This window comes from Antedon bifida, chromosome 2 (assembly GCF_963402885.1).
Source record: "Antedon bifida chromosome 2, ecAntBifi1.1, whole genome shotgun sequence".
NCBI classification, from domain to species: domain Eukaryota; kingdom Metazoa; phylum Echinodermata; class Crinoidea; order Comatulida; family Antedonidae; genus Antedon; species Antedon bifida.
Genome location: NC_136227.1, coordinates 25,028,006 through 25,038,313, shown reverse-complemented (window position 1 = coordinate 25,038,313; position 10,308 = coordinate 25,028,006). Strand labels below are relative to the sequence as shown.

Genomic DNA, 10,308 nt, shown 5'->3' with positions numbered 1-10,308 from the left:
GATCAACAATGCTTTAATTTCAGATTTGGGATTTCTTAATTGCTAGCAAAGCGGTAGTCGGTGGATATCCGATCATTATCAACAAAGAGCCCGAATTCGGTTTATTTAAGTTAAGGTTAAGTTTTTCAGTTTGGCTGCAATTGCCGTAAATTACAGTTAACGTTTGACACCGTGCCAAATAATAAGTATTATCACAAAATGTGACACCTTATATATTCAAAATGTACATGAATAATATTGAAAGGATTGCACATGTTGAATACGGTACTGTAGGCCTAATCAGTTAATATTCATTATCAAGATTATTATACAAACTAATTAATATGAATATTAATATAAGGCCGAGAGACATATATAATACGGTCATAGAAACCAATACATTTTGATATTGAATATCTATATGCAATCACTGTCAATGATCGTAGGTTTATTTTTCAAGTTTAAGAGTGTAGGCTTACTAAAAACAACATTTGAGCGTCTGGAAAATAGTTGTTCAATCTCTAAACAAAAAGTATTCCTTAAAGTTGAATAATTGTGGTGGATTAGATGGCGCTATAACGACAGCTAAGCTAAACCAATTCAGTATGCTGAATTCCCAAGATAAAAAACACCATTGCTGCAGAAATATGTAGTGATTTTCGTTTTTAATTTAATTTTCAATAACTGTATCGTACTTTATGTGGATTTCCTTAATTAGATAAAACGAAAAATAAAGTATTATTATTATGCTTAGACCGATTATTGGTACACGAATAAATACTGAATTCGTTACTAATAATTACTAATACACTAAGTCATTTAAAGTAGTACTGTACTACTAGCCTAAGCAGAAAATGGAAAATGAATTTGCATAATGTCATAAATACATTTTACAAATAGGACTCACAGACGAGATAGACACGAAAGAAAATGACAAAGTCCTAACATTGGGCCTATTTTATAAATTCCTGATAAAAAAAATGTTGGGTGCCAAGGCTGTGTTAGGCCTAGGCATATAGTTACACTACTGTACTATTAGTATTGACGTCTTCCACAACGAGCGACAACCAGACTAGATCCTATTAGTAAAACGCCGCGGGTTCTGGAGTTCTTTTCTCGCAATGAAAATCATTTCGTTGATTTCTATGAAGAATATAGCTATTGCAGTAGATTGTGTACAATTACAATAAGAAATCGCCCAATTGCAGATACTTTTCTATTAGGTTATGAAAACACTTTGTAATGTGTAAACACAACATATAATGGAATTGGCAATGACGGCAGGAGCTTAGACTGTTTGAAAGAGGATAAAATCAAGTGAAGGAGATGATTGCAGACAGCTAGGCCCCAATACCTGGTTTGTCAACCAAACACTCCAATTTGACACCTAACAATTATTATTAATCCACTTGAGGACAATTGAAGCTTTTTACTTTGCCTAAAAGCTCTATTATTTGACTCAGTGATTTGTTTGCTCAAATAGTTACCAATTATTTGCACATAAAAGAGGTTACTCGCTCAATTTGGTTATTACTATGGTGCAGTCAATCAAAGTATATAAAAGACAAGTCAAAACGATTACAATTTCAGTAAAGGTGACATTCTTTGACATACCTCTGACAAAAAAAAAGTATTTTGTTTATCCTACTGACTGGCGGTGAGTGACCGAACCGATCGACCAATACGCTGTCTGGTAACTTCTTGTGTTGTTAGAGTACTATCATTACCACCTTTTATCCATCTATAGAGTTGTTCTGTGTTTTATGTGGTACAGTATAAAGCTTTATCAAACTTTATGTGACAAAAAAAATGTGCCCATATGGAAACGGTGACGTCATTATAACTACCCTAATTGGGCACATCAAACTTTGTTTAACTAGTTGGATAGTGTAGACAGAGCTTTACATAGGATATACCCATGTAACCTATCGGAGTTTTACCGGAGGTACATTATGAGCTTAAGTCTACTGTATTACGTGTGAACACAACTATAATTGATGCCTTGAAGTATGTGGTTTCTCTGAAAGTGGGATATTTTTAGAACATTTCCTAAAAATGAACATAATCATGTCCAAATGATAACCTCTGCCACCAGACATAACGAATGACTCGTTATCTGATAAGTAATGCTAATTAAGTTTTCACACAAACTAATGAGACCAGGTGGTCCATAATAATTAGTTATACATCTGAAATAAGGCCTATAGCATGTTGCTGATCATCAATGCTTTAAAGACAGTGTTAGATAACACTCAGATATCTCTGATGTTGGGGCTATATTGACACCCAATCGTCGTATGCACATAACAAGGGTATTGTCTTTTTCCTAAAGTAGGCATAAGATTAAGATAAACTAAAAAAAATATTTGATTGGATTTAATCATTTCAATACAAACAACGAAAACAATAAAATGCACGAGCATAAATCTCGGTCTACACTATCAAACTTTATTTATGTGACAAAAAAAAAGTGATGTGCCCGTAATGGACATGATGATGTCATGTCGATACAAATTGGGCATATCACTACCATATTTGAGCACGTCACACCTTTTTGTCACAAGTTTGATCGTGTAGAAATAGCTTAAGATTGGAACACGAGAAAGGGCACCTAAAAAGTGAACTAAGTTACTGTCGAGAATAGACCTACAAAAACGTAAACAAAACATAAACAATAACATTAATAAAATAGCATTAATTAAATATTAACTATGCATTTTTTATTTGTTTTTCATCATGTTCGTTTGGCACACATTGTGATACAACATGACGCAGTAGGCATGTGTTACTTGCTCATGTTATTTCAGGTGAATTCTGTCAAAGTCATCATTACTATAAATACTATACACGTGGTAATTTTTGAATGAAAATAATTCAGAATTAGACAGTAAAAGGATAATCTCTGTCCCAAAGACAAGACTACTATTTTAAATTTTCTTTTATACGTTTTGAATGATCTTCCTATCCTTTAACGTTAATCAAAACATTTCACTCGAGTCCATGTGAGGTGTCCCGGTGTGCTTATTGAGAGCGTTGAGAACGGAGCTCTGATAAGATAAATTAGGCTTCGATTTTTGGCTACTTTTATGATATTTCACGGTTCTTTCTTTTGTATTAGAAACATTTGTGAGAGTAATGATACCGAACCATTAATATGTGTTATTCATTTATGATATCCGCGCTTATATCTTAGCTTACAGTGAGGTACCCTTTTCTTAAGATATTGAGATGTGGGTCCATAATTTCACCTATGCTACACTTTACATACAGTATGTATATTCTATGACACCATTCAAAACTATACGTATGTGCTTCATGTCATAGGATGACATGCATCAACTTTGTGCGAACAACGTACGTGCATGTTGCGTTTAAAAAAATTAAATGTCGAGAAAATTATCTTTTATCACAATAATCACCCGTAATTTGTCAAAGTGCGCCTAGTTATTGTTATTGAAGAATATTTCACTGGTTTTAATTGAGAAATCAATTATTTGAATTATAGGCTATTCGATCACGAAATGAAGATATGAATCGTAATACCAAAACAGTAATTTCCAATCTTTTAATCTACAAAACAAAAATCGAGCTTCATAGTATGTATTTTACAAAAGCTCTCATGGGAAAACCCAACACGGACGCCACGCGGTTGGTGGCACAATGACAAACGTAAACACCTGCGCAGTGCGTCTAGACGCAATGATCTTTATCAATATAATAATAATTGACCGAATGTACATTTGTTTCACTTTATATGGTTGATTTCAGAGCGAATTCGGTTTTAATTTCTGCCCTAAGCTAAGAATTATGTACATTTGTTGTTTCATCAATTTGGCCAGGTCTCTAGTCTGGCTCGACTGTAGCATCTGTCCTGGACGCAGACCGATGTCTCCCTACATTGATTACTCTAACGTTTTTTAAGAGGCCCGTGACATTTTCACCGAATAACCAACTAATAATATTACGATGAAAGCGAAAGAAGGACATTTTGTCGTTTTCACCGCATTCGAATACCGTATTAAAAGAAAGAAAAACAGTGAATTCAATCCGACTATGCGGAGTCGCGTTTATCAGCCAAAATGAAACGATTCACCAATTTCATGTTCGCCTTGTTGTGTTCATGACAATAAAGATTTATCTTGTCTTATCTTCACTCGTTTTATCGCAAACATCCTCCCCACTGTACATCTCCATCCATACCATCCAGCCGAGACAATCCAACCTCTTTACGCTTTTTGAAAACTGGCTATCTAAAAAAATGTTTTCGGTCCTCTATTCCAACTTCCCGGATCTTCTCCATGCATCATGACGTATTTGACAAGTATTTGAACAGGTAAACTTACCTGTATATTGTCACTGTTGATTTTCAGCCGGGAAACGCCATAACAATTGTAAGTGTAGGCCTAATGGCACCTCAGCAATGATTTTAATCATTAAAGCTCTGGGTTCTTGCCCTGCCTTTAAATTGTTATAGGCCCTCTTTCGCGATCATCTTCGTGAAGGAATAATGATTGTAAAAATAGAAGTTTTAAATCTTACCTTTTCCAGAGTGTTTGGCTGTTAATCAACGTAATACGAGACGTAATTTTCTGTTTTCTTTACGGTCATCAATGGAACCAGCATACCTCATACCGGTGTCGTAATATAAATGCATTGATATGTAAATGAACAATTGTATTTTTTTATTCAGCACAGTCGACCGTAATGCAACTTCGCAATTTTTAGTGTTTAGAATGCGATCCTTTTTAATGACCTCTTTCCATTTTAAAGGGTTAGTCGGTTTCATATTATATCTTTACACTGATTCTTTAAGTATTATGTGACGTTCATAAAAAGCACTAGTCTACCCACTCGTTAAAATACAGCCCATATGAGTCAAAGAAGAATATGTTCTGGTCAAAAGGGATACAGAAGCATTAATGCTTTAAGTTTAGTATAGGTTTAGGTAAGTAGAATAACAACATTTCATAGCAGTTATAATACAGTTTAGACATCATTGTTTTCTAGGATGACACGACATATTTTTTTCTAGATGTTACTGACAACACTGATATTTGACTCTAAATTCTCCAAAACTCCTCTAAAAAAATCTACAGTCCAAAATAATAATATGCCTAATAATAATAAAAGGATACGATTTTGTAGCCTTGATGATTTTTCTCTGGCGCCGGAAAAATGTAGGATAACACGGGTTAATTTTGAAACGTGACTTTGATTGAAAATCTTAGAAATCGAACAAGGTGTTATCTCCTAGAAAATGACAATGAAAACAATAAGTAAGATGAGGTGTATTTCATTTACTCAGCTGGATCCATTTAAACAATGCACACCAGGCGATGATTTTAATTTGATTTTTTTTAATCTATGTATTTTAAAGGTACGGTACCTTGTCAATCATTGGCTGTGAAATTAAATTTATCTTTATCAAGCCTAGTTCGTTGTAGTTGCAAAAATGCGTGTAATCAGCAGAAAATTTGAATATCACCGTCTTAATATTATTAGGCCTATTCAAGTAAAACTGTTTGGGTTTTCGGTTTATTTGCTTGTTTTTTAGGCTGTAAGAGCAAGAGATGTAGCTATAAATTAGTTATTTCATTTTTAGGTCCATAATTAGAGCATGCTCAAATACGTGGATACGTTATCGATCTGTTACCACTGAATATCACATATATACCTTAAACAACATGTTTTACCCTACTGTAGCTACCCCACATAAACCTAAATTACTCCCTTTTATATTAACAGTTTTAGCTCAAAGTCCGAGTACATTGTAATTCACAATTAGGCCTACAACCTCAACTGTTAACTTTACTTGGTCAATCAACAACAAGAAATCTGTTGTATAAAATACATAAAATATCAAGTAGCGTCATTTTTCCCGAGGGCCACTTGACTTGTTAACACCATGTAACCTACACGCAACCCACACTTGTTATAAGCCGGGGGTGAAATACCATCAAGTCACAGCATCAGGTCTACATGTTGAGCTAGTTAATACCACAGAATAAGGTCAAGTGCAATTATCTATAACACAATTTCTGTCCCATTAAAAACTATACGGTGTAAACTTTTAAAACATTATTAAGGACCAAACAAGCCAAGCCAAGCTCAGGATTTTTATAAAGAGGGAAACTTAAGAAAATGTAGATTTTGTCCTGCTGACTAGGTACAATTGGCCAACGACTAGGCTTATGTACTAGCACTCTTGCTGCTTGTCTAGATTGAAAAGGGCACTTTGAACTTTGAAGTTATTTCGAACCATCCCCTGGATACAAGCTGGCTAAATATTTTAAAACTCAATCGATGTCTCGATCAGAAACCTCTAGTTATACATTTTTTTAAACTTTAAGAATGTTTTACTTATTATTATTGTTATTGTTATTGCTATTGCTATTGCTATTGCTATTGCTATTGCTATTGCTATTGCTATTGCTATTGCTATTGCTATTGCTATTGCTATTGCTATTGCTATTGCTATTGCTATTGCTATTGCTATTGCTATTGCTATTGCTATTGCTATTGCTATTGCTATTGCTATTGCTATTGCTATTGCTATTGCTATTGCTATTGCTATTGCTATTGCTATTGCTATTGCTATTGCTATTGCTATTGCTATTGCTATTGCTATTGCTATTGCTATTGCTATTGCTATTGCTATTGCTATTGCTATTGCTATTGCTATTGCTATTGCTATTGCTATTGCTATTGCTATTGCTATTGCTATTGCTATTGCTATTGCTATTGCTATTGCTATTGCTATTGCTATTGCTATTGCTATTGCTATTATTATTATTATTATTATTATTATTATTATTATTATTATTATTATTATTATTATTATTATTATTATTATTATTAGTAACTTTGACTTAAAGTTTTAAACTGAACATTTCTTATATTTTATACGGTATTCTTTACTTCTTAATATTCTGTAAGCTGACACAGTCACCCTCGGATTAATAAAAACAAAGTTTAGAACTAGGCCTAGATAAAAATCGAGCTAGTTATTGCAAACAAAAAGTGTCGGGCAAACATTTGACAAATTAAACAAAAAGTGAAAAAGTGAAGTTCTCTCTGTCAATTTAAGTATAATCAGATGAGGGCGACAAACAAATTGACAAACAGACAAAATATCAACATGGTACAATGAAGACACCTTTATACGATTTAATAGGTCATGATATTAATTTAGAGAAATTAAACGATGCTGACCATTTTTAGATTGGTATGTAAACATTACTACCCGTTCAACAATGATATAAATGACACGAAAATTAACGCTTGTCGGCTTTTTCACTACAACGGTACCTAATACAAATGATTTAATATACCGATCAAATTCATGTTACACTCAACATAGGGTTTGTTTAAAAAAATCCCAAAATACACGAATTATTATTGAATTAACAATTCCATGTTCAAATTCTGAGATTCATTCTGCTAAACATGTTTTTTTGTTACTACTTCCGAAACGCCTCCCGAAAAAACTATAATCTATACAAACATAGAACACATATTATTACTGCAGTAAGAGTAGGTCTGCATTACATTAATATATGAGGATACTTTCGTGATTCAACAAAGTGCACATTCACACGTGGTGGTTGGCCAGAGATAAAACATAAATTGTCCATCTCCACCCTCTCCATTCATAACATTGCTCCATCATGAAAAATTGTTTTTTTTTATAGTGATGTCACCTGAACAAGGGTGTCCAAATCTATAATAATATACACCGTAGCATTGGTCTTACGTTTCCTTAATTAATTGTTTTATTCCCAGTTAGCTTGCTTGGCGCGCGTTCAAGACACATTTTAGTGCTATTTCCGTTGTCTTCATACAGTCTTTAAAGGCTTTGATTTTAAGTTGGAGGGGTGGCGCCTGAGAAAGAAATTTATTCTAATTCCCATGAGTATCAATGCAAAGGAAATTAAACAATTTCGGTAAAATATTAGACATAAATTTATCAAAATCATAGAAGAATAATATATTTATATTAATAATTTTAGTGGGTCCTTTCCTATTCATATAAGTCTCTACACTGAGCATAAAATGGGAACAATGGTTTATTTATTCGGTAGCTTTTGTAATAGAAATATTATGTTGTGTTCCTTCTATCCGTCAATAAATATGCTTCGTGCTTGGTATTTCCTTGTTTTTACGCGTGGGAAAATATTCAAATCATCAGTTCGGATTATTTTGGATTTAGGCCTTTCATCGTATGACACGCGACAAAAGTAAACGGAGGGTGGGAAAGTGTAACTGTGAATTCTCTTAATCAAATCTAGGTTAAGTTTGAGAGAAAATTGATAATTTTTATTTAGGCCTACTGATGAGTAACTCGCCTTACCCAATCGCTACAGAAAAAGTATTTAAATGAAAGTCTAATTTATTCTTTGAAAGTTATTTTAAAGGTTTTTGACGAAGACCTAATCATTTTCAAAATGTAAATAATTGAAAGCGAGTGGAGGCAGAGGGGAATGACAAGAATGAAGGGGGGATAATAGTAAAGGGAGGAAAATGGGAAGTAGAGGAAAATGTGAAAAGGACGCAGAGGAGAATGACAAAGGGAGGAGAATGAGAAACGTAGGAGAATGGAAACAAAATGGAGAGGAATAGAAAGGAGAAGAGAATGGAAAATGGAATAGAATGGAAAGTATAATGGAAGGAAGTGTAGAATGGGAAGAGAACGAGAAAGAAGGAAATGAAAAACGGAGTAGAATGGGAAGGAGATCTAGAGTGAATGGACAAATTGGAGAATGGGAAAGGAAATGGAAAGAAATGATAATTGGCAGTATAATGGAAGAGAATGGGAAGGAGATGAATTGAGGGAAACCTCCAAATGTTATTACTTTCTGGGTTTTGCCTCTTAATTATTTATATTTAAATTGTTATTATGTTTACTTTGAAATGATAAGAAATAAATGTTATTATGAATGAATGAATGAATGAATGAAAGTGAATAAGAATAAAAATGGCGGAGAATAGGATGTCTAGGAGAATGTGATGGGTAGAAACATGTGAAAGAAAGAAAGAAGTAATGGGTTGAGAATGGAAAGAAGGAAATGGGAAAGGGAGTTGAATAGGAAGGAGAACTAAAATGAATGGAAAAATTGGAGAAAGTTGAGAACAAAGAATTAGAATAGAAAGTAGAACGAAAGAAGAAGCGGAGACTGGGAACGGGTATGTAATGGGAATGTAATGTGAATGAGAGGAGAACGTAAAGGTAATAGAATGAGAAGAGCATTTGGGAGGAGAATTGTAGGGAAATGGTATGGAAAGGCAAGTATAATTAGGAGACGAAAAAGAGAATAGAAAGGGAAGAAAAATTAGAAGGAGAGAAGAATGAAAAATAGGAGAAAATTAGAAGAGTAGGAGAAGAATGGGAAGATAATGGGAATGGGAAGATAATGGGAAAGGGAGGAGAATGGGAAAGCGAGTAGAATAGGAAGGATAAGGAGAATGTGAATAGGAGCAGAATGGAGCAGGGGGAAGTAATTGAAAGAACATTCACGGTAGCGTGGCCGAGCGGCGGTCTAAGGCGCTGGTTTAAGGCACCAGTCACTTGGATGGCGTGGGTTCGAATCCCACCGCTGCCAATATTCTTTTACAGGCTCACTACATAACGTACAAATGATATAATGTAAAAATTCCTGAGAAATACCGAAACAATTTTTCTAAATAAATGTGACAACATTCAAGGTAGCGTGGCCGAGCGTTCTAAGGCGCTTGTTTAAGGCACCAGTAATTTCGATGGCGTGGGTTAGAATCCCACCGCTGCCAATATTCATTTACCGGCTCACTAGGCCTACATAACGTACAAATGATATAATGTAAAGATTCATGAGAAATTCCGAAACCATTTTTTCTAACTAAATGTGACAACATTCAAGGTAGCGTGGCCGAGCGGTATAAGGCGCTGGTTTTAGGCAACAGTAATTTCGATGGCGTGGGTTCGAATCCCACCGCTGCCAATTGAAAGGAGAAAAGAGAATGATCATGAGAGTTGAATGAGAAGGAAAGGAGAATGGGAATGAGAGGAGAGTGAAAACAGGTAGTAAAATTAGGAGAAAATAGGGTTGAGACGATTGGGAAGAGAAGAGGGCAGAATGGGAAGGGGTGTCTTATTACAGCCGTCGCAACAAGAAAGTCGAGAACTTAGTCCCTGTAAAAAAACTCTTTTAAACTCAATTTAAAGATTGTGGAATAAACAATGATTTAAAGATAATAATTTTAGAAAGCCTGGTTGAAAATAATAACTAATCATACTGGTGACTGCGTGACCCTGCCAAACTGTCCATCCGTAACTACAGTATACCAGTCGTGTTG

At 34.4% G+C, this 10,308-nt stretch overlaps 1 protein-coding gene and 1 non-coding gene across 2 annotated transcripts in view; both read left to right on the top strand.

Moving 5' to 3' along the window:
* Window positions 1-10,308, top strand: part of LOC144834555 (uncharacterized) — a 258,410-nt gene that overhangs the window by 159,465 nt on the left and 88,637 nt on the right. The window lies entirely within an intron of this gene.
* Trnal-aag (transfer RNA leucine (anticodon AAG)) lies at window positions 9,494-9,578 on the top strand. The gene has a single exon. It is a non-coding gene; the product is annotated as a tRNA-Leu (tRNA).